This window comes from Macrobrachium rosenbergii, chromosome 1, assembly GCF_040412425.1.
Source record: "Macrobrachium rosenbergii isolate ZJJX-2024 chromosome 1, ASM4041242v1, whole genome shotgun sequence".
NCBI lineage: Eukaryota > Metazoa > Arthropoda > Malacostraca > Decapoda > Palaemonidae > Macrobrachium > Macrobrachium rosenbergii.
Window position 1 is genome coordinate 23,018,992 of NC_089741.1, and position 20,952 is coordinate 23,039,943.

Sequence of the window (20,952 nt, forward strand, 5' to 3'; positions counted from 1 at the left end):
AAATGAAAAGTTCACTCATGATTTACGCTGCCAATTTTGACCAGTGAATGATGGTAGCGCGTTTACCTAGTAAATTATATACGTTATGGTAATATATATATATATATATATATATATATATATATATATATATATATATATATATATATATATATATATATTCTTCTTTCTTCTTCTTTTAACGTGCTTTTTTTCCATTTTTGTATGGGGTAAGCACGATGCCTTCTTTTTGAAGGACTTTTTGATTTGGCTTTGGGGTAGACCTGTGGTCTCGACCGGCTGCCCTGCCTGACATCGCTTAGACCCCGGTAGCGTATGTTTCATGTATCATACCAGACCTAACGCCCTTTCTTCCCAGCAGCGAGAAGTTGTTGCGCGGGTAGGCGAGAGTTCGAGACGTGTGAGATATATATATATATATATATATATATATATATATATATATATATATATATATATATATATATATATATATATATATATATATATATATATATAATATATAATTTCTGTTCAATATATACATACGTACACACACACACACACACACACACACACACACATATATATATATATAAATATATATATATATATATATATATATATATATATATATATATATATATGCAGCCTATACTGTGTAACCTTGTTAGGCAAATATGTTCATTCAGAATAACAATAACGATAACAATCTTTAAATTAGCATAGCTGATAATGTCTCCATAAATAGACATAAATGTCTATTTGTGTATCCGTCAGCAGTGCAGAATGCATTACTTCATTTGGAAAAAAAATATGATGTAGCATTTAGCCTTTGAGGCCGAGGTCACGATTCTGACTCATATACAAAAGTGAACTAATATATCACCTCTTGATACCTCTGATGAGTGACAGTGAATGATGAAAGGGGATTAGATGATTTAAAATTCTGTTTTCTTTACATTTCTCGGATACGGGAAGGAGCGATTCATGACCGTTTAAAAGCCTAAAAGCAATTTTTTTTCAAGACAGTGAATCAATTCCTTGACAGTAAATGCAGTAGAATTTTATTTTTACTGAAGTATACGAAAGTATATTATTTTTATACGTTTACAGAAAATGGCAATAAAAAAATGCTGAAATGGAAATTCGTAATTTTGTATTCTTAAACACTTTCAGAGAAAAAACAGAGGTCAAGGAGAAACACATACATGCATACATACATATACACACCGGGTTACAATTCTGCCCCCCCCCCTTTTTTTTATTTTCTATAACCATAAATCTAATGACCTTCCCCAGACTAACTTCTTGGCTATTTAATTTTTCAGAAGAAAGAATCGAAAAGGAAAATGAGCTAAAAGAGTTTTAACATTGTCGAATTTATGAATATCAAGAAATCCTAAAACATATTCTCACAGCGACACGAGATCTGGGGCATAACTGCAACGACATTCTTATGGTGATGAGGTATTATTGGCAATACATTTACAATGCACAGAGAGAAAAGTGAAGCATTCTGCGGGAAGGTTTGGTTCTGTAGGGGGAGGGAGGTAGGGGGTGATGGGATGGAGGATGGGAGGTATTTGTTCTGCAGACTTGTACAGTTTCTCTGTTTATATTTATTTTCTAATTGATCTTTAACAATTATTCTTTTTTCTCTACATTTTCCTTTTTCAAACTGTTATTCTATTCTGAGAGAGCTTGTTCGACATCAGCGCAATAATAATAATAATAATAATAATAATAATAATAATAATAATAATAATAATAATAATAATAATAATAATAATAATGATAATAATAATAATAATAATAATAATAATGGTAAAGAGCTTTTTTGAGTATTGTCGGAAAGAATAACTTTAGATGTTTAGTGAAGATTAAAATACAACGGAGTTGGAGATTTCATATGTTTGAGGCCGAGAGAGAGAGAGAGAGAGAGAGAGAGAGAGAGAGAGAGAGAGAGAGAGAGAGAGAGAGAGAGAGAGTATTTGCGCATTAATAATCATATGATAAACATAACAGATTATATATATATATATATATATATATATATATATATATATATATATATATATATATATATATATATATATATATATATATATACACTCACAGAAGCTGTGAATTCCAATTGTTTCTATCGCGTACGGAGAATGCTGAGAGTCAAATATTTCATTGGAAAACGATATATATGCATGGAATTGCGAACCAGCGATATATTCTCTCTTAAAACCATCAAAAGAAAGACTGGTTAAAAGAGGAAGCGAGACCCAAAGACAATTCCAGGATTCCCAGCAGCAACGGGAGCACAGCCTCATTCTCTCCCAGAGGGTGACGCTTCAATTCACCTGAGCGCACCTGTCCTTGGTGTTTGGGCCGAATTTCAGGTATTCGACATAAAGCCCTCTTGGAGAGTAAGGTGATTTAGTCAAGGTTCTACTCTCTCTCTCTCTCTCTCTCTGTCTTAGTGGGTTATGGAGGAATGGAACTGGATCAAATATAATCTATCATCTACGAATACCGTAGTACGCTCTTTTTATTATTCATTTAGTTCTTTAAAACATAAACTTAATATCAATGTGTTCTTTTCTCACTTTAAAGATTTATGAATAAAATCTGACTTAATTACTACCACTTTATCATTCGTTAGCGAAGTTACACTATTATTCTTTCATTTTCTATCTACTGTTTCTTTTGTTGCCATTTCATCTCTCATATAGTGATGTTAAACCTGCAGTGTTAATATAGAGATCTTACGAACCGGGTTTTCGACAGATTTCACTGCAAAAATGATTTCACTTGCCGAGATTACTGTTTGACTGAAACTTATGAATTACCTTATTCAAGCTATATAAAAGTAACTTTAATTGCTTGCGCCGCCTAATAACATTTTTTACTAAGTAACATCCCTTGACTATAGCGTAATATAATCACTTCCACCTGTTTTCATTTAATCCCCGTGCGCTCTCACACTTCCTACATAAGCGAAAAGCTCCCACATTCATCTCAGACCTAAACAAATATGGCGTTTACCACTCAGACGATCTTTGAAAAGCGACGAAACGAGACAGCAAAACCAAATCTTATTAACCAACTCCTCTGTGAACAGACTCTCCTGACAATCCTCTTTCCTTCTTGAGTTTCAAGAGAATTTCCGTCAGATATTTCACAATGAAGCTCCATTTCCGGTTTGCCTGTGTGTTGTGACAGCTTACGCGTCAAATATACGTTCTAGGCCTCCTTAATGCCCAAGGGCTTACTACTTTTATAATACGGCCACTGTGTTCTCCGAAGTAATCATTTCCTCCCATTCTAGGACGCAGGGCCACAGCCTTGGGAAGACTACGCAGTTAAAGGCTACGGAACCTCCTCTTAAATGAAAAGGCACTGTTGCGGTCACAAGACAATCACAAATAAGCTACTTATCAGCTGTCAATCATTTGTCTCGCAGCTGTAGGAGCCAGTTCCTTGGCATGTACCGCTATCAACAGAGCTTCCTTGGGCGTGGACACTAAGCCCTCGGAGCGATAGTCTTTAGTTTTGGGGACAAGTAATGAGGTGTCCAAGTAATGAACAGTAATGTTCGATCAGGCTATTCGTTCATCAATCAAAAATATTGAAATTACTCAAGCGTAAAATTTATTCCATAGAAACCTATTCAGTCTAAATTAATTCGAATAAAATTCATCTAACACTTGAATTCAGATTGAAGTCACTTATTCGTTCCATTTCTTTTTGTCCAAAGAAGATTATCTACTGTAATTTCCTTTAGTTGAAACTAAAATATCTACCTAAATTTTACCGAGCCTAAAGCAAATTACTGGCGTTTAAATTTAGTTTAAAAGAAAATATTCTCCCAATTCTAATTAAGCCTAAAGCGAATGAACAGGTCTCAGGCAATATTTTCAGGCTTTCTTTTATCGAATTGCTTTTCCATTTGACAATAACCGACCCTAACAAGCTTCTGTAAGCATTATTGGGTAAATCTGAATGCAGCGCAATTGGTGAGCCAACCTTTTTCCACTCTCGTTGAAAGGATTTGAGTTTCATAGTCTCTCTCTCTCTCTCTCTCTCTCTCTCTCTCTCTCTCTCTCTCTCTCTCTCTCTCTAAGTCACTGTGTCTCAATATCTCAGTAACACCCTCAATTAACTGTAGTGCTTGAAATGTTATTGCTTATGAATGAAGATACAGAATAAATTGTTACTAAGAAATATAAATTAAATAAACTTATAAATTCGTAATTACCCCTAAAATACAAAAATACAAAAAAATACAAACTACTCTTGATCGAAGTCAACAGCCCATCCACCCTCAGTTTACTTTCCGATTTCGTAAGCTTACAGCGGAAAGGAAAACACCGCAATTCGTCTTTTCTTAACATCCAGGAACTCGACGGAAGATTTCCTACCTCCGCCTTTCGCCCGATTTTATTTTCTCTTCACAAAATTGGCTTCGGAAAATGTCCGATTGATCTCGAAGCGAGTTCCAGAAAAGTCAATTTTTCTTTTTATTTTCTTTCTATCGCTTCTTGGACTTTTGCTGTTTCATCACATCGTTGCGCCGTGCTCTCGGAATGTTGATGAACATGGATTTTGGGGAGAAAAATGTTTTTGATCTTTATTTTCCGGGAATGTTTCCGATGAGCTGATTGAAGGGTATTTCTTGTAACCTTATCAAAACTTATTTTCCTCCTTTCTTCCTCAGCCATCCAGCCAAAGGGGAGTGTGCCTTATTCACACTAAGCGTCTCCTTCTACTCAAAAACTTACATCTTTTTAATCAATTAGAAATATCAGAACTCTAGTCTCAAGAAGAGAGTATTCATGTGCGGCGCTGATATTTATTATCACGTCTTTTCTTTTTTTTAAATACTCTTAAATGTGGACTGCTGACTAACAGTCATATGCTCTAACATTTTCCCAACATCCCTTCTCCATCTGGCTTAAAGAAGTTTCTATTTATTACTCTACTGAATAAAAAAAAAGTATTTTTTCTAACTTAATGCCATAAAGCATGTTCATCCATCAACTCTCATAAATAAATGAATATATATATATATATATATATATATATATATATATATATATATATATCACATTTATTCATATATATATATATATATATATATATATATATATATATATATATATATATATACATTTATTCATTCATATATATATATATATATATATATATATATATATACATACATAAACAAATGTTTATATATACTTTATATACAGTATATATATATATATATATATATATATATATATATATATATATATATATATATTAGAAGTCGATTATATTTATTTTGCTCAGTGAGGAAGCTACCCTTTGATAATAGCGGATAGCCCCACAAGTATTTAACATTTTTAATGACTAGTCAACAACAAAAATTTTGTGATGACTATCAAGTCCCACTAAATATTCTGGACTTGCAACTCCAGCGTCCCATCTTTGGTGACTTGAGCACTGTTCTCTTAGAAGTCCAATGCGAGTAAGGTAATTACCGCCTTTCTAAAGTTCTCGGAGACAATTAATTGCAAATATAGTAGAATTCTTTCCCTTTAGTGAAGTTTAATGGAATTCTGTCCCATTTTCTGTTCAATTAGGTTCAGTAGCCTACATTCCTTCAAGAGGAATGTTCTTCGATTCCTTCAGTATCAAGTTCCACTACATTCCCCGCCGACACTTTCTTCCTCCTCGCGTCTTTCAGTTAGAAAATAAACCTTGCTTTCTCTCCTTATCGGTCGTCTCTTATTAAAAAAAAGTTGTAGAACCGTTCGTCCAATATTGGATATTGCTAAATTACCCTAATTTTCGTAAAAGGGAGAGAAGAAGAATTTTCTCCCTAAAGAGTTCATAAAACTGGAAATGTGGAAGGAGCTTCCAGATTTTTTCTTGACTGTTTTTATATTAAACGCTGGCATGTCTTTTAAAAAAAAATCAATGGATATCAAATGTAGAAAACCTGCATGCACATCATTTTTCGTCTATCATGAGCTTTTCTGAAAGAATCAATTTTCTTTTAGACTCATCGACTTGTATGTTATTAAAAAACGTATATTTCATTCGACAGAGCCATCAAATAATATACAAATAAATGATTAAGTACACTGCATAAGGAATAACAACAGTCTTGTCTAGTGCTTCTCGGAGTTGTAACAAAATATTTTAATTTTTTTAAGTTATTACAAAAATAGTTTTAAAACATCTCCAAGGAAAACCACCGTCCTCGGCCGTAATCAAAGCACGCATAAAGATAACGAGAAATGGCAATGATTTCTCACGAGATATGAGTTACAATCGGGTTATCTTATTTGAACGCATTTTTCCATGTAGTTCCAACTGCGTCACAAATCTCTATCATTATAAACCGCAACTATACATTTTTGTTTCATTGTTGACATTGCTCTTTACGATGGCAGTATTTGGAAGTCTGAAAAATTCCCAGTTTTCCACCAGGCTTCACCTAATTGGTTGCGCCCCTTCCCTTTGTATGACAGGGTACCTGACGTCCACATGTGGGGGAGTTAAACCGGATCTGACTTAATTGAGGCTTTTCTGGGACGGAGGATGACGAGCAGTAACCAAAGCTTGTTACAGAAAAGAAACAACTGAGGTAATGGGCTATTAATGCTACAACAGATTTTTATAACAGAGAAAAATAGGTAAGTGTTCTTCCATACTGAACAAAGACCAAGCAATATGTCTGGTGATCTTAATGCAACTTCAAAGGGGCAAAATCAGTTTATAAATATATGACCTATCAAGACAACAAAGCTCTCCTGGAAAATATGATTATTAAATATAAGCGTATGAAAAAGTCAGGAAATATTTTATTATGGAAGAAGAGATTCGTCATTTGTTTGCTTCTCGTTTTGTGTTTGTTTATTTGTTACATTAAAATATCTACAAAAAATATATAATAACGCGCTCAGTTCTTAACAATGATTCTGAAAACGTGAGGCACGCGATTTTGGAAGATGAGGCTGGTTGAACGAACATTTTTTAACACTTTTATTAAACCGCAGCGCTTTAATTAAACATTATAAGCTTTGCTGCAACAACTATGATCGTCGACGTGAATTCGTAGTATATCAAAGAAACAGAGTTCAAAGGGAGCAATTTTCTCTGTTGCCTGTGAGGAAGGCGTACTATTAGGCTGAAAAAGATGCAATGATAAGAAAAACTGCTCAGAAATCACCTGACGTCACAAATTATGGGGACGCTCCAAGCGTTGCAATAAGGAGATTGGCCCGTCACCTTAATACAACGTTTGTAAACTAATCTGAAGGCTATTCGAGAAGGTTCAAACAAGACTAACTTGTTTATTTTCATCGCTAGTTTAAAAATATGAGCCCCAGGGATAACTCTGATATCAAAATATACTTGAAATTATTATTTCTATATATATTTCTACCCAACATTGGAATCGAACCCCGGAATCTCGAAAGAGTGTCTCAGGTGCGATTTCGATGTGAGAGCGAAATATTTTTCTCTTGCACGAGTGAGTGTGTGTGGTATTTTCTACATTATTATTATTATTATTATTATTATTATTATTATTATTATTATTATTATTTGAAGGGAGTAGACCCTCTTTTAAGCATGTTCTGTTAAAAAGAATGGCAGCATCAAAGGAACTGATTTTATACTAAACCTTTTCAATACTTCCTACTATTCTCTTTCCTTCAAGGCTATCTCCTATGAGCAGGTCGATGAGCATCAGCCAACTCTTAGCAGATAGCCTTGAAGAAAGGGGCACAGTAAGAACAAAAGAAAACAGTGAGAAGAACTGAAAAGATCTTGTATAAAATCAATTTCACTGATGCTGCCATATTATCATTATTATCATGGTAAATGACCAAAAATTTATACGGGACAATCGTAAAAGGAGACTAAAACTACAAAACAAGACTCGACAGAATGTCACATCTCTGAAGGATAAAAGAGACAGATGAGCAAAGAAAACATGAAGCCAAGTGAATTGATAAAAATTTTCGGTTCTCTTTTTGAGCATTAACTTTCTCCATGGCCTGAGAAATACCTTCAAATGCGGCCAAAACCGAATAAATCACTCAGCCGGTGCTCTAAGTTAAATAAAGGTGTATCTGTTCGATTTCTTAGGCCTGAGCCGACTCTGCCAAGCCTTAGAACTGGCATCGAATCAGCTGAGAAAAAAAAAATCAAGGAAAGAGGATTTCAGAATTTCATCTTCCAAAAAACCATTTCTAAATACACGACGGCAGGAGGATTATCTGGGGATTTTCTGTCCAAAGGAATTTATGGAATAAGATCTGGATTCTCTCACTCTCTCTCGCCTCTTCTCCGTCCTCACAAATCATTTATATTCTAAACGTCATCATTTTTAGGCCTAAGTTTCGTATGCCTACATTCGCGGATCTGAAGGGAATTGCGCGCGTGAGGATGTGTTGGATGAAAACCCCAACGAAATCAATACAAGTTATGCTTAAAGTATGTATATATATATATATATATATATATATATATATATATATATATATATATATATATATATATATATATATATATATATACGTATATATATATATATATATATATATATATATATATATATATATATATATATATATATATGTACTCATCAAGATAGTAAACTGGAAATGGTCATGTGGAAAGGTAAAAAAATAAATAAATAAATAAATTCACAATCATAAAACCTAATGGATTCATAAACTTGGTCAAGTAATTGAATCAAATGCCTGAGTATTACTACGTGTCAGTACTGTTAAACTAAGTGGTATATGTAAATCTGGTGTTATTTTATGCAAAAAGAATCATTATTCTTACTGTTAATCTTTCAATAAAAGTTATCGATAATAAGAGACAGACAGACAGACAGACAAAAATAAGAATAATCTTAGCATTAATGAACATAACATTTTCCGTGTCTAACATCTCGAACATAGTCACTCACACAAACATCGAACAAACAAAAAATTAAATGATAAAAAACTTAAATTTTACCTCGATCTTTAAATTAAAAAAAAAACTTGAGTTTAAAGAAGAGCGATATGAGGCAAGTGCATCATTTGCATAATCTACTCATATACATTATGCAAATCTGACACTATTAACTATGCGCAGGGGCGCACGGGAGCTATGTCGTCAGAGCGAATGTTGGTCCTTTACGAAATTGCGTCGCTAATAAACCGTATGATGCGGGATTTCTCTTCTGAAAGAGGCAACGAGGCCAAATATATTAAATGTGCTTGGATTTCCTACATAGGCAATTATCAGTGTGCAAAGCAAATCCCCCTTGAAAGACGTTAAGTGTCATATTACACTATACGAATCTGATCTACTACAGCAGCTATCAATATGAACAACAATCAATGCAATTCAAGAATATTGTAATGACGCGTTTCTGCTCTCTGCTTGCAGTGCTTTTTGACACAATGAGGGAAGCAGCTTGAGGAAAGACGACGTGATAACTGCGTCAAGATATTCTGAATGGCAATATCAACTTGATGATAACCCATGCTAAATGAATGACTTCCAATAAATAACAACTATTTGGTATAAATAAAAGCACTCAACAACTTCCCCTCCTCTGTTTGTTCATTAAAGGTAAAAAGACCATTGTTCCCTAATGATACGCTCACCATATTGCTCGGAGATTAAATCTCAGTAACAATTCAAAGCGTATTTGCAACACGAGAAATGGATTCCTTTTATGACGAAAACAGGACATTGGCAGCAAAACACTCCGTGAATTCTCTACGGAATTTTAGCTCATGATATTCCTAGTAAAAGCTCTCGATGTGTGTGAGAGAGAGAGAGAGAGAGAGAGAGAGAGAGAGAGAGAGAGAGAGAGAGAGAGATTAATATTCTCTTCGGATGCTTACAGCACAAAGAGCTATTCAGAGACTGCAGGATTCAGCAACGAGATTTCAAATTCCTACTACGGTACTCCTTGTGAATAGGCGGAGGGTAATTTAAGCTCTCAACGGCGCTCTTGTTAAGGGCAGCCGTCCCAAATAGCTGCTCTCGCTTTGTGCGAGAAGATCATTACGGCTTTGTAGAGGCATTCACTGGTGTAGCTGTACAGTAGATGGCTCTTCACTCTGTCTAGTTGCCTCAGCTACACGTTACCCTCATCACCATAATTATATCGTTATTTCTCATTTTACTATCATTATCCTAATACTTCTTAACCTGACTGTGACCTTGAAAACCTTTGCCAAGAAAACAAGCTTGACACGGAACTGAACAAGCATTCCCTTACTAAATGACAGTTACTGGAATTAAACCTAATGACTAAGGCGGCATTTATTTCTGGTCAGAACTGGTATAGAGTACGCTGACGGCGTTTAATAAAAAAAAATCAATAGATCTGTCATAAAGGTATGGCTTTGTTCAAAGGAACCAGTGAGCTAAAAACTGACAGAATTTGGTGAGGATATAATGAACAATAGCACATTTATCTTAGATTGTTCTTTCTCGGTTTCTTAAATTAATATTAAAAAGATTCATCATTTGAATCCTTCAGATTTTCATTTTACATTATAAGATCTAACCGTTCAATGTATTTACCAAAGCAGAACTTTAGGGTACAAAAGATACACCTGCCAATACCGACTCCTTTGCTGATATTGTCAGCAACATTGCACTTGAACAATCTAACGAATACCTTTTTGCATTTTGAACTGTTTTGCATTCTGAGCCCTTTTCCAGTCTAACTCCTATCATCACACTTTTAAAATTGGATCTGCAACAATTTCATTCCAATAAGTGTAAAACCGAACAGAAAAAAAAAAAAAAAACCTTTTCAGCCCTTTCCCAATCTCCGTCGGTCTCACTGCAAGACGCGGTAATGTTCGCACTGATAAGACCCAAGCGCCCCCTGATATGGTAATATTGTTGTTGCTTTCAGGGTAACGGCGGAACTGAACAAAACCCTACTTGGACGAACACTTTGGCAAGTTTTCGGTAGGTTCGTTATTTTCCTGGATACTATTTGGTGTCTGCATCTCTTTTTCAGAGAGCTTCGTTTTAAGTCTTAATTGATTATTATTCTAATATTTCTCTTCGTAGTTTACATCTTCTACACTTACGGGAAAAAATAACATCAATAATAATGTTAATCGTTATCATTATCATCATATCATTACTATGTTGCTGTTATTCTAATCCAATAAAAATTATGTGGAAATAACAGTTCGTCTTATATGTTATAGGCAAGGAAGAAATATGATTGAAAATGTAAAGGGAAATCAAATACAAAAGGATCTTAATAATTCTTCAAAGCTTCGTGTCTTTAAACTTAAATTAAAAAGAAAATAAAATTGTATATAAATGTAGTATATACACTGTTTCCAAAGCCACATCCCCCTATCTGGCTTGTTCCTTAAGCTACTGTCATTTAATGTAAACACAGCATCAGTGATCCATCTCTCTGTAGGGTCCCAAACCACTCTTTCGCGACAAGAAAAAGAAGAGATTAGTCACTTGTATCTTATCTTATTAGCTTAAGCATCTGAGATGGTTTGAGCAAGCGATGAGAAGAGAAGAGTAGCCAGCTAAAGATGGACTGACTGGCTCTTGTAACATCCACTGTAATAATGATGATCATCAACATGGGAATCTGTCTGTGAAGTAGATATGGAAGAAGCAGACCGACTGCTTGGCCCAGATGGGAATTCGGGTGGAAACCACAACATGGAAGAGGATGGAAAGTAAAAGCAGATTTCTAATAGAGAGTTATTGAAAGCTTGATAACGATGACAAGGCTATGCAGAACAATCACGTTCCTTAAAGATGAAGATAAAACAAGAACCTTTTCTTGTGCATCAATCTTTGCATATTGTTAGACATACGCTTAAAATCCTTAAACTTTACGAGATCTTCTATCTTCATCGTTCGTTCCGTTCCCTCTGATGATGATGACCTCGGAAGGGTTAAGGATTTTAAATATAATTCTAACAATGTACAAACGCTGACCCACAAGAAAAGTTTTTATTTCATCCTTGCTGAAGATGGTCATAAGCTGAAGTTCGCCTCACCAAATGTGACGAGTTGCGTCAACATTCATGTCAATATAACTACCGTCTAAGCTGCACAAAATAAATATTGTAATTCAATAATTACAATGTCGTTCTATGTATTGTTGCTGATGATGATCTTGAAATGAGCAGAATTACTCATTCACTCCGATCACTGTCGAGTTACACTTTGGCCTAATGGCCTTTGCACCAGACCTGTAAGGTCTGTGACAATGATAATGATTAAATTAAGGTAGGGTTTATAACAAAAACCAGCTATAACAAGATCGTTTGGGAACCACAAACCTTAACCAAGCAAGGACAATCCAAACCCACTTACCAAAAAGTCTCTTACCCTTGCATTCCGGTTCCCCAAAATCTGTCAAAAGGCCCACCTCTGATCAAATTTGTGTAAAAATCAACACAACCCTCTTTAGCCTGATCTTGCTGAAAACCAAATAAACAAACAGACAAAAAAACCGAACCAAAAGCATAAACTGCTCCACCTTGAGGGATAAAATGATGACAGCTGACAATTCTTATACCTAATCAATAATGGTAACTGATTAAAACAAACATCCTGAAAAAACATGGATGAAACATGACAAAATTCACACCTATCAGATTGTGAATATTTATGATTCCAAAATTACAGACATTAACATACATATAACTCTTTATTATGATAATAACACGATAATGAATTTTATCGCCATTACCATAATTTATACAGCTAATTCTGTCAATGCGAATTACTAACTTTCATGACATACATTTATCGTAACAATCGCCATCGTTATAAGAACAAAATTTTGTCAATTTTTATTTTAAAACCAGCTCAAAATCAGTGGGTAGAAAAACAAAAAGATATTAATAAAAAAAAAAAACATTTGCTTATTATAATGACCATTTTATTACCTCCTTCATTCTGTATTCATGTATTTCTCCTTCACTGTTAAAATATATAATACAGAACGCAGATAAAACGTTACTAGGAGCCAATTTTTTTCCCTCACTTCACGACAAAATACAAAACAGGGTCAGTTTCTCTCTCTCTCTCTCTCTCTCTCTCTCTCTCTCTCTCTCTCTCTCTCTCTCTCTCTCTCTCTCTCTCTCTCTCGTTCTGCCTGAAACCCAGTTTACTTTTGTTAACTTGAGAAAGGAATTCGTTAAATGACTCTTAGCTAACTGTTGTTGGTTGCAAAAAGGGGAGACGAGATAGGGAGAAAAAACAGAGCGAAGAAAAGACAAAAGCCGCATGTGCAATGCTGTATGTATGAAAATTCGAAAAGAAGGGAAGGATAAATAAAGTAATGATATTCTTAAATGGTGCTTAATGAAACGTATATATACTTACATACGCTAATGACCACAATGGCTAAAAAAATATATATATATATATATATATATATATATATATATAGATATATATATATATATATATATATATATATATACATATATATATATATATATATATATATATATATATATATATATCTCCCCTGGCTTCCTGGCTGCCAACCATAACATCGTCTTAATTACCAGGTTTGTAACTTACTGCATAGGTCAGGAGAGACTAAGTGGACTTCAGTGGAATGTGCCTAAATTGTTTCCTGACAACTATGTCCCATAAATATCTGCATGTATATATATATATATAATATATATATATAAGTATATGTAAGTATATACACATATATATATGTATACATATACAGTATATATATAATACATAATATGAAACGCTTAAGAATACTGATATATTATATTGTTGGTTTTTTTTTTTTTTTTGCAGTTAAGCAGTTTGCTTGGAGACATTCCGGGCAAAGGCAAATGTAAACATCGCCTACGTATTCAACGAGTCAGTGCACTGCTGACGAAGGCCTAGCGTCAGTAAGGCTTCTAACGGAGACAAGGGGCATCGTACCCTCGTAGATGTTCTGGTTATGCCGCCGGAAGTCGTCAAGATCCGTCGAGTGCGTTCGTTCGTTCGCTTTCATGGGCGTGTCACGCCAAGCAAGAACTTTTCAATTTGAGTACAGGTTAGACATTTCAGAGTTAGATCCCTTTGTGCTCAGATCCGCTTCTTTGGAAGATTTTGTGACTGCCTGTGAGGTGAGCTGGAACTTTATGTTCAAGAAAACACGAATGGGTTTAATTAACTTGGTTTAACATATAGACTGATTTAATTTTATCTGCTGTGTCTCTTTGATTTTTATTGATGATTTTACCATGTTTAATTGTGTGCATTTCTTTTGGGCTTCGTAATGTGGGAAAACATCCCACATTTATTTTTTTCTCTGTCTGTTTTTAAAGTTGTGTTTTCCCTTTGTTTCTTCAGGTGTATCGTCAGTGGAGGGGAATGTGACTTGTCATGACTTCGTCATGCTGACTTATTTTGATGTTTCTGTTGTCCAGACTCAACTGGTGGACGTTGATAGCACTATTTTTTATTTCTTACCTGGTTAATTGGGCTAACAATTCTGGGTTGTAGATATTCCCATTTCATTTTTATTTAATTTCAAGCCACTTGCCATGTTGGATTACTGAATAAATTATATTTTTGGTAGTGAAGTGTTTCCTGTCCTTCCTAGTTCAATTGGTGACTTGGATGGAGAGAGAGAGAGAGAGAGAGAGAGAGAGAGAGAGAGAGAGAGAGAGAGTGCTGAACCAGTATTGGCAATTGCTACCGGAGAATCTTTTAGATATAAGATGATAAGGCATTGTTCTTAAAACAGATGTGGAAGGAGGTTATGACCCTACCTGACCTTGTTCATAGGGCATAATACATACATACATATGTACATACTCACACACACATATATATATGTGTGTATATATATAAACAGATAGATAGATAGATACATAGGTAAGCAAATGCTACTTAGTAAGATCAAGGAAGTGAGAACAATTTGATCAAACCAAAGAAAATCACAATGTAAATAAAGAAAACCAAAAATACTCAGACTTTAATTGATGGACGTAGACCTGGACTTTGGACCATGTATAAAACAGTTCTTATTGAAAACCATCACTTCTACATACACCGTACTTAGACTGCAAGTTTTTTTGCAGAAGTTCTAAAACGCAAACTATTATAAAGGGTACAAAGAAAAAACAAAAAATAGCAAACAATTAAAAAGGGTACGAAGTAAAAACAGAAAAAAATAAAGTCGATAGTGGACAACATAGAATATTTCATTGCAACAATGACTTAAAGTTTGGTATTAAGCAAAAAAAAAATACCCGTAAGTAAGTTATAAAAACAAAAAAAAGTACTAGCAAAAAACACCATTCTAAACATCGACCCATCAGCAGGGAGATGGTGACAACGAAGACAAAAAAAAATCGCAATAAAAATGGAATGCCCTCAGGGAGATGAGGGTAAGGAGAGAAGGAAAAACGGAGGGCAGGAAGTGAGGGGAAGAGGAGAGCCCAGGATAGAGGGAAGTCATGAGATGACCTGAAGAGTACAGGAATGCGACATGGATCAGAAGAGGTAAAGGATGGCTCTTCTATAAGAAGGATAAAATAACATCGGTGTCATGAATTAACAAACTGTAAATTGGTCAGCTGTGATTTTCGGGTCTTGATAAGAAGCTTACTTTCCTTTATTAAGAGGTCTTTGTTGGGTTATTTCTTGCTGTGTTTTTCAGTACAATTTTTCTCTCTCTCTCTCTCTCTCTCTCTCTCTCTACAGTACACAAACACAAACACACACTCATATGTATGTATTATATATATATATAAATAACTGTATATACATACATATACATATATGTATACATATATATTATACATATATATACATAAATGTATATATACATGTATGTATGTATGCAGTTTTGATGGTGACCATTTTGAGAGAGCAATGAACACTCAAGTCTTAATTTTCTCTCTCCTGACCTTCTTTCCTTTTACCCTGGCTGCGACCCACAACTTAAATCTAACAACATTGTACCAAACTTACGAGTCGTGACGTCTTTACTTAGACGTACTTCCACCCAAGCTATAAGAGAGAGAGAGAGAGAGAGAGAGAGAGAGAGAGAGAGAGAGAGAGACAGACAGACAGACAGAGAGAGAGGGGGGGGGTATTTGTTAATTACTAGTCATAAGCCAAGTTGGGAACAGAAAGGAGAGATGTCATGAAAAGGATTTCATGAAATGGAAATTAATATATTGTGTGAACAAACAGAGAGAGAGAGAGAGAGAGAGAGAGAGAGAGAGAGAGAGAGAGAGAGAGAGAGAGGTGGGTATTTGTTAATTACTAGTGATATGTCAAGTAGGGAACAGAGAGGAGAGATGTCATGAAAAGGATGTATAGTTAATGGAAATTAATATACTTGTGTGGACAAACAGAGAGAGAGAGAGAGAGAGAGAGAGAGAGAGAGAGAGAGAGAGAGAGAGAGAGAGAGAGAGAGGAACATGACAACTCCAGAAATAGAGAAGCCTTTTACCCTTCCTCGATAACTCCCAAACAAACATGAATTGTGAGGGACAACAAATGTATGAGGTGTATTTCATGTGTAAATATTTGAGGTGTTCTTCACGTATTCATGAATTTCAGATTTCGATAAAAAAAGAAAAAGAAATACGAACGCAGTAGATATAACAGTGCAAACTATCGTTAGTCTTTTTGAAAAATATTTGTGACCAATTGATGCAGGGTAAATTTAATCAATGGACTGATTATGACATGCTCCCCAGTATTCTCTCCTTTAGCTTTCTATGACTGACTGATTGATTGATTTATTAATCTGCAGTGATAACATCAAAAAGCACCAACGTTGATAATTAATATTTCTGGAAAGGGTAGAAGTGTCTGGGTAATTTCTGCTAATGTATATGAAACATTTTAATATATATATGTGTATATATATACATACATATATATATATATATATATATATATATATAAAATATATATATATATATATATATATATATATATATATATTTTCAAAGATTTCCATTCCTCCCTCCTAGTTAACTGCCATCTAATTGATTTCTAATGAAAATCCATCACCTGAGTTAACTTATAGTCAAGCAAATATTGCGGAACCAAGACGTTTTCCACTCATATTGAACCCTGGACGCATTCCATTCTAGCCTTCAAGAAATGCCTGGGCCTGCTAAACAATAGAAAAACCCCCTCACCCCCCATCACGCGATACAGGAGCAGCCATCCGCTAGGGGAATGGGAGGGGCATCCAGGCTGTGACATAGATAGGAACTTAACCTCTAAGTAATTAGTCTTAAGATCCACTTTTTCCCCACTCCTTTGCTGGCTGTATGACTCTTTGCAGATCGACGTAGGCCTAGACTTCGAAGCAAACAACCGTGGAAGGCGCATACTGGGTTCCCAGAAAGGACTCCGCACCTATCTACCACCCGAGACACACATGCGGTCTCTCCTTCCTTTATGCTGGTGAAAACTAACTTCGGTAACCAGCCGAGTCTCATGTGCAGCACAAGCATCTACAGGCCCAGGTACGTTGACCGCAATTAGTCAGTAAGCCAGCCCTTTTCCTCCCTGTGAAATCCCTTGGTTTTTCCATTCCTCCAATCCTCAATTTTCTTCCTCCTAAAAAGCAGTCCCTTTGTTAATCCACCCTACTTCGAGCAGCCCGTGAATTGCCCCATGACTTGCTTTGAAATCAACCTAATATGATTCAGTGATAAGTATTCAAATATTCTCTCCACAGTGTTAATTAAGGGCAAATTAATTTAGGTAACTCAAGTGATCAATTCCTCCCTAGTGCGTAGATTCATTGTGCTTAGTTAATAGCAAGGGAGGTTTCCTTTGTCCCCACCCCCCAACCCCCGTGTTTGCACAAACTCCGGAACTCTCTTCCAAGAGCCATCATACCCTGCCCAGTTGCAAATCTATGCCAGGACCTGTTAATGGTTGCCATCAAAATTTCGCCACCATTCCTGGTCGTAGCCTGATTGCAAGAATCCATTGCCCACACAGAAATCATCTTGATTAACTAATTGCCATTATCCTGGAATTCACCCCTTCTGATGTATTACTGCTTGTGAATTGATGCATTTTAGCATAACAGAGTCACTTGTTTTAACGGGGATTGTTGTGTCTGTGGCCCCTCATATTATTGATCTATCATATGTGATTTATGTGTCTGTAAATTGTTACATTTATGGTCTCACATATTTGCCCCATTATCTGTAAATAAACCCTTTTTGATTGTAAAAGAATTCTAATTCCAGATGGCGACCTTCATTATTTACGTAAATCAAGGAAGATTCTAAGGTGAGTTCCAGTAGTTTTCTTCTTTATTCATAATCTTGGACCCCCCTTGGTACGAAGGCAGTTTATAATAATAAATTGTTCCAATTTCCATCCACACCAAGGACCCAGTTTATGACAATATATATATATATATATATATATATATATATATATATATATATATATATATATATATATATATATATATATATATATCAAAAATTTATGAACAACTTATGACAAAATGCAAAAAAAAAAAAAAAACGTACCAATGACTCTGTCCTTCCCATACAGAGTAACAAGCCCACGACAGTATCTGAGTGTTCCTCTTTTACTAATTTATCCTGCTTGATGAATCATTCACTCTTAATATTGGTTCAAAAATTAACCAACAGCGATGAAACATTAATCACTATAATCTATCTGTGGTAATTCATTATTCAGACGGGAATTTCAACCATCTTTAAATCTGAAATACCTCTCACGATTCTAATTTGTTGTGATCCCTTCCTCATGGTTCGTCATTTAATCTGATGTATTTATTCTCTTATGATTCGTTCCAGTCTGATTCCAGACTTTACATTTCATTCTTAAATAAGCTTCGTCTCTCACAGTTATTCTTTCATTCTAATTCGCCCTGCATAAACAGTACTAAAGGTTCTTGGCAGCGCACCTTTGGCCTCCAGCTGCACTGATTTCTGCCAATTTCTTTTCATTTGTTCCCTTGAATTTCTTCCCACCTAGCTGCCCAATAACCTTAATTTTACTATTCTTCTTCTTTGTCCTGCTTTGGAAGAGCAAACCCTTCCAGTGAGTACTGTCAGTCACTACAAATGTGATTTGATGGCCTCGTGCAATCTTATACAGAACAGAGTTCGTGCATATTCCTCGGACAACTGAAAAGTCGAACTTCGGAAAGTGGTCCAAGGAGCCAATCTTAAAAGAACAAAACACCATTATAGAAATACTCATCTGAAAGACCTATTTGGGGTGATAACACCATTTTAGTTCAAACCCGAAGAAAACTGCAAAACTACTGTTTCGTGCTTTAAGAATATCATCAGTCCTTCCTCTTTGTAGAAACACCATTTACTCCGAGTGTTCTAACTGTTACTTTGAGTGTTCTAGCTGTACTTACTTCTGAAAATACCTACGTCATCACAGTTTAATTAATTTATCAATGTTTCACAACATGCCTTGTCTGAACTACGAGCAATGCTATCATCTGTTTTCTCTTTCTAGGCTTTACCCTGTAAAATCTTTTAAAGCTGCTGAAGATATTGTTGGATTTATCTAAATACTATATGACACACAACCTTTCCCAAATAACGTCAGCATATCTATGAAGTTCAATAGAATGAGAACAATACAGATATAAGATCTTAACAATTCCCAAACTGCTGGTGAGTACCAGAGTTACGGGAGAGGAGGAGGAGGAGGAGGAGGAGGAGGAGGAGGAGGAGGAGGAGGAGGAGGGAGGAGGAGGAGGAGGAGGAGGTCAGAACGGGCTGGTAGCAAGTAATTGTATATGGGAGGATGGCTCTGTTAAAAGGCCAATTAGAGAAACTTCCTCTCGATATAAACTGAAGACGTTCAGCCCTTAATGGAATGTCGCTTCCAGACTCCTCTCGTTCCAACTGCACTTATTTGGAAAACGATGTAATGTAGCGCGTGTGCAGCGCGAAAGGCCTAAGATGTTGTCGAAGTTACAGAAAAATGTATGAATGATTAATCATCACAAAGTTATTGATCATTTTCGGGGCATACTTTTCCGATGAATACAGAAATTTCACACGCAACCAATAGCACGTTCTAATTTAGTTAGAAGAGGTCTAATTAAATGCCCATAGTATACATACATACATATATATATATATATATATATATATATATATATATATATATATATATATATATATATATAAATATATATAATGGGCTCATGCATAAGCACATACACACAGACACAGATATATATATATATATATATATATATATATATATATATATATATATATATATATATATATATATATATATATATATATATATATATATATATATATATATATATATATATATATTATATATATATATATATATATATATATATATATATATATATCATAGACACCTGTTTTCCTCTTAAAGAAAGAGACGCCAGGAGGGAACCATCCTTCGGATTTCTCTGCAAACCGATGGGAGACAGGTTACTAACCCCACGCCCTTTTACTTAACCATAGTAAATACGTTTCTTTATAATGATGTCTCTAATCTTTTCAATTTCCATTCATCTCGTTCGCGAATTAATAATATTCATTTTCAATTTCAAATTCGTCTTGTTCCCGAATTCATAATATTCATTTTTCTTTTCCTGTTATGATTCTGCACTTTTATCATCTTTCGTATGTGGTTAATCTTCTCCCTTATGAATAAAGAATTTAGGCTAAAGGCCAAGCGCTGGGACCTATGAGATCATTCAGCGCTGAAACCGAAACTGACAGTAAAGAGGCTTGAAAGGTGTAACAGGAGGAAAACCTCGCAGTTGCACTATGAAACAATTGTTAGGAGAGGATGGAAAAAAGTTGAGTATACCTTAGTTTAAACAGACCACTGAGCTGATTAAAAGCTCTCCTAGAGAGGGCTGGCCCGAAGGATCAGACTTATTTTACGTGGCTA

General features: G+C 35.0%; 1 protein-coding gene across 1 annotated transcript in view; it reads right to left on the minus strand.

Moving 5' to 3' along the window:
• Window positions 1–20,952, minus strand: part of LOC136841773 (cuticle protein 19-like) — a 414,507-nt gene that overhangs the window by 13,842 nt on the left and 379,713 nt on the right. The window lies entirely within an intron of this gene.